This window comes from Aplysia californica, unplaced genomic scaffold (genome assembly GCF_000002075.1).
Source record: "Aplysia californica isolate F4 #8 unplaced genomic scaffold, AplCal3.0 scaffold00247, whole genome shotgun sequence".
Classification (NCBI taxonomy): domain Eukaryota; kingdom Metazoa; phylum Mollusca; class Gastropoda; order Aplysiida; family Aplysiidae; genus Aplysia; species Aplysia californica.
Window position 1 is genome coordinate 795,580 of NW_004797517.1, and position 5,724 is coordinate 801,303.

Below are 5,724 nucleotides of genomic sequence, written 5' to 3' on the forward strand. Positions count from 1 at the left end.
AATTTTACCAAATTTCACACGTATAACCAGCATAGTAGGGAGTCTTAAAATCCGCAATCAAATTAGAGAAAAAAAGTTCCGTTTCCATGGATACGGTGGCCATATTGGATTTTGTTGACATGTCTTACGTAATGAATACCGCACTTATTGCTGGCGGAAATTGATTTTTTTTTGTTTTGCATGTTTACAAATATTAGATCTAAAAATTTGTCATTGTTTTTTTTCCTAAAAGAATTAGAAAATTTTTAATGAATGTTTTTCCTGATCTAGCATTCAAGTTCGCAAAAAAATCCGTGAAAATCCACACTCCAGACACCACCAACAAAATTCTATTCCATATACATGTATCAAAAATTCAATAGACAAATTTTCAGTATTATATCTTCTCTTCGTTCAGTGAAAATTTCATGAAGATTGGATGAAAAATAGTGGAGTTAATAAAAAAAAGTGTAGAGAAAAGTCGCGTTTTAAGAAAAATAAAATTTGGTCTTTATGAGGAAATGGTGATGACAAATATGCCCGGTATGGGAAAAAAATACGTTTGGGGGGTAGGGGTTCTTATGCAATGAAATAGTTGTAGGAGAGGCTGGGGAATCTAAAAATGCCTACAACTCAAATTCCATAATTTATTTTGATCCGAATCGGGACTTTGGGGGTGTAGCCCCAGTCACAAGCATTGTTTATGTAAGCTTACAATTGGATTGGTAGAGTCTCCCCCCCCCCTAAGAGATGAGGGTGGCTAACACCTAAAAGTCTCGTAGCTGCTGTAAGTGCTTGCTATTTTTTCCCCTTGACTTTTTACAGCTCTATATAATCAGGCCATGACGCTGCGCTATTCCTTGGCCACAAAAAGTTACTAAAAGTCGGCCAAATTTGAAACCAGATTTCTATACATAATTTGTTGTGTTGTCATCTTTGCTTATTTGTCTTCTGTTTGTGTATTCACAATTTGAGTTACATTTACAGTTGAAAATTGTTGATACCATTATTCCCACCGTTTAAAAGTTATAATTACGCTTTGTCCAAAGTGGGAATGTATTAATATTTAATAAAATATTTTCTCTATTATTTTGGTTGGTGAACATACAAGAATAGGATTTGTTTTTATTCACAACTCAGTGATGCCGCCTCATTTCTACTTGTTTTTCTTTTTTTTTCTTTTTGTTTTGTTTTGGTCTCTCTTTGATTTCCCTTTCAAATAAAATCAGTCTCGCCCCAAGGTTTAATTCAACATTGGAGAAATCGAGCCATCTGTATGCTCCAAGTGTTTTTTACTGTTGCATTGACGTCAATGGAAAAAAAGACACTGACTGTCCTTGCTACAGCAGAGACACGCGATGCATGCCGGTGGCTCGGTTTCTTTGATGTTGAACAGCACGTTGACCACGTATCCATAGGTTGATCCTGGCGCTATCGACGCAGACAAATTCATACTGCTGAATTTTTTACACCAGACATGCTGCATATTGATGCCTGGTTGCTTTATTCCAATCAGAATTTCTTTCTGCGGGACCATCCTCGAGTTTCCTTATAGCTTATTTATTCACCCTCGGGATATTAGTATATTGCTTATGATTGTCGTTCTGATGCGCCTCGCATTTGGTAATTTTCTTTTATTTGCTGTCATGCAATCAACTTAAAAATAGCAAATCTGCTCTCCGACTAGTTTATTTGCACATATTATTGTTGTCATGTGAATGCACTTATATAATCGGTTTGGAGAATATTTACTTCTGCTGTGTTGCATTTGAACTTCTTATTCTAAACTCGCACAAAAAAGTCAAGGAACAAACATTCAAAGAAAGACAAGCGAAGAACAGTTTAACAGAAAGTATTCTTTTTTTTTTTCTTTTACCATAGATGCTTTCAACTCTTTAGATTAAGTGTGTACAATTTCAGATTTCAACAACGACGAGAAGTTCATGTAAAATGAGTTTAAGTCACACTGGTCGGATTTCAAAAGTCTGAACAGCCATAGTTCTTCATGAACATTGTCCATAGTGAATGTAGCCACCCCGTTTGATCAAACACTAGGCACAGCGTCGACGCATGGACAGGAAATGCCTTCGGAGAACTTGTTGAGGTAGGTTCTGCACTCCTGGACGAGGTAGCCCAAAATTTGTTCAAGATTTTGTGCAGGAGGGTGGTTGTCCCTTATTCACCGGTCAATGTGATCGCAAATGTTCTCTATTGGGTTCAAATCCGAACTACAAGCTGGTCAGTCCATGCAGGTGACAGCTCGCTGCTGCAGGAAGTCCCCCAGGATGCATGTGTGATGTGGCGTGGCGTTGTCGTCCTGCAGTACAGCCTGGGGTCCAATCTGCTGCAGTAGAGGAACAGCAACGGGACGCAGGATTTCCTTCCTGTACCTTGCCGTGGTCAAATTGCCCTGTATATGGTACAGGGGGTCCTGTCGTGAGCTGAAAAGCCTCCCTACACCAGAACAGACCCTCCACCGTAGGGCGCCACCTGTTGGATGCACTCAGGGTGGAACAGCTCTCTTCGGCGCCTCCAGACGTGGGCTCGCCTGTCTGTGTGCAGAAGGTTGAATCTGGATTCGTCCGAGAAGACTACCTGTTCCCACTGACATTGTGTCCACTGTGAATGGCGAGCTGGCCACGCCCGGCGAGCTGCTTTGTGGGGTAGCGTCTGCCTTGGGTGCCTGGCAGGGACACGAGAAGCTAACCTGGCTCTAGGGATACGGTTCCTTACCGTCTCCTCGCTCTCGTGGACATTGGCTGTCACCTGTAGTTGGTCCCTGATGCCGTTTGCAGTGGTGGTTCGTGACGTCACGGCCTGTTTAACGATGAACCGGTCGATGCTGTTGTTGGTCAAACGGGGCGGTCCTGATCGAGGCCTGTCATGGACCCTTCCGGTCTCTCGCCATCGTTCTTGCAGCCTCTATATGACTGATGGAGACACCCAAGGTCGATGTGCAACGACAGGGAACGTGGAGCCATCTTGAAGCCTGGTAAGAGCTCGTCCTCTGTCGACGTCCTGCAGCAAGCGTCGTTGGACCATCGTGTTATAATGAAATATGGCTGAAAAACGCTGGCTTATAAAGGGTTGTAAGTGAGCAATATTCACAGCTAAGACATCTGTTTAGCACGTGCCAAGCTTAGTTTTAGCTAACAGTCCCTATGCCAATGTTGCTGAGTCAGAGAAATTTAGCCCATTTTTAATGCTTTTTGGCTGTGTTTCAGAATGCCCTGCGCCGTCGCGATAAAGCTGGTGCTGGCAAATTTGCCGTACAGGCAAACTGTGTCTAGTCGTCAGTGCGTGTGCCAAGTTTGGTTGACTGATCTTAACGGGTTTGTGAGATATTGAAGTTTGAATTTGACAGGTGAAAACACAAACTGTTCCTTGACTTTTAAGGGCAAGTTTATTACATTTGGGTTTGCTATTTTAGCATTTGAACTTGTAAGGCACTATAATGCATAAACATGTCCAATTGGATATTTTAACGTTCTATGAGGAGTAAAACTTTCTATCACACATTTGCTTTTGCTATGCAACATTTGCATTTCCGATCTAAAAAACCATAAATAATAATAACAACTGCGTGCATATAGGGCATATCCATGCTTTGCAGCATGCTCTATGCCCTGAACAACCCAAGCAGACCCTACAACACCCAGAAACATCCTCAGCTTTCCGGGTGCAATGCGCGCCATCAGGGCCTCAACTCTCCGTGGATCCACATTTGGGTAACGAAAGCGTCATTTGCTAAAGGCTTTTAAGCTGTGCCGATATACCAAAAGACGCTGATAATCCATTAAGTTAAAAAACAATCTCTCTTGTACCGCTGAAGGAATCAAGAGCTATGACTGAAACGCAACTGCAACGTGTGGAAAAATAATCCTCAAAAGATGGCGGAGAAGGATCGGTCAAGCGCCCTGAAATCCAACAGCCAGCATTACACGGCAATCCCAAAGATGGAACTCGTAAGGGAAAAGGAAGAAAGACCGAGGAGGTCGGGGCATACTTGGGGACTGCTGGAGGAAATGGCCCAGGAGCGAGATACGTGGGGAGCTGTTGTGGGCGGCTACGGCTATGTTCGAGGTAGGACAAAAAGGCAATAATAATGATGTTGTGTGGAGAAAACCCCCCCCCCCCTCCAAAAAAAAGAAGAAGAACAACAACAAACAAACAAAAAACAAACAAACAAACAAGCAAAGACAAAACAAAGCTACAGAAATAAAACCTACACTAATCAACAACAACAACAGCAACAACAACACAAACAAACAAACAACAACAAAAACAAACAAACAACAACAACAAAGCAACAAACAAACCCCCCACAACCCCCCTCCCCACACAAAAAACAGCAACAAAACCACAACCCCCCAGAAAAAAAAGAAAACCAAACAACAAAAACAACAACAACAACAACAACAACAACAACAACAACAACAACAACAACAACAACAACAACAACAGAGCTTCCCCATTGGTTGTGGCTGTCTTCGTTGAGAACGGTACTCCCCATCGTGAAGGGGACGGTTTGATGAACCACCACGCACAGAAATAATTAAAACTAAAGTTGCATTCCTTACATCATCTTATGACGAGGAATGCCAGGCAATGATGTCTGCTGCACAATGGATTGCTGACAATTTGCCACAGTAGAACCAGTGTGCTGATCTTGACTGACAGTCAGTCCCTCTGCAAGGGACTGCTAGGCAACAGCTCAGACAAATGATTTGCGCCGCAAGTTCAGTGAAGCCACAGCCAAAATAAAAATCCAGTGGATTCCAAGCCATGTTGGAATCGAAGGAAATGAGGCCGAGAGATTGAAGGAGACAGACGACCAACAACATACAGAGGAGTCTTTCCAATGATCAAGAGGGAAATCAGAGAGCCACCATGCAGAGCAAAGTACCAGCACCTGGAAGATGTGTATTCTGGGTACTCCAATAAGCAGGAACAAAGTATCACATGTCGCTGGGATCAGGTTGAGCTAGCGAGACTGCGGTCGGACAATCATTGGAGCTTGAGATGGTATAAGACCTTGGTAAATGAAGAGCTCAGCCCACGTTGCCGAAGATGCGGCGATGAAAGGGAGGATGTCAAACATATGTCTGAATGGCAATTCGAATGGAGTTTTGTGGACGAGTGGAGGTGCCTCTAAGTATATTGACAATGGAGCCAAAAAAGAGCCTCGCTCTCGCTCGAAGATTTCTTCGTGGAGTCCACCAGGCCCATTAAGGAAACGGAAAACCCCCCAACAAACAACAATAACATCACCAACAACAACACAGCAAAGCTAAAAAAAACTTGCTGGTTTCGTGTAACCTCCACGAGCTGACGGCGCATTGAGCCATGCAATGTAACAAGGAGAGATTGCTGTGCACGTACAAGGCCTGCGTGTTTCAGGATGTCTCTCAGCATAAAAGATTAATCCCAAAGACAAGCCTCTGTTGAGGAACAGAACGCACAATGCGGGCTTAATGGAGCTTTTTGGCGACCAAAGACTCCATGTAGTTGTCACAATAATAATACTTGGACTAGAAGCACGGGATGTTGAGTCGCTGGAACTGTTTCCTGCAGCGGTTTCCTTTGTACTGGCAGTGTATTACATTAGAACATGAAGAGTTATATTCCCTTACAATCTTTTGCCTTGGTTTACAGTTATGTTATGGTGGAGATGCATTTTTTAAAAGCAATACTAATATTTCAGTACATCTTGTGAATTTTCTCCCCAGATTTTGCCCTAACCCC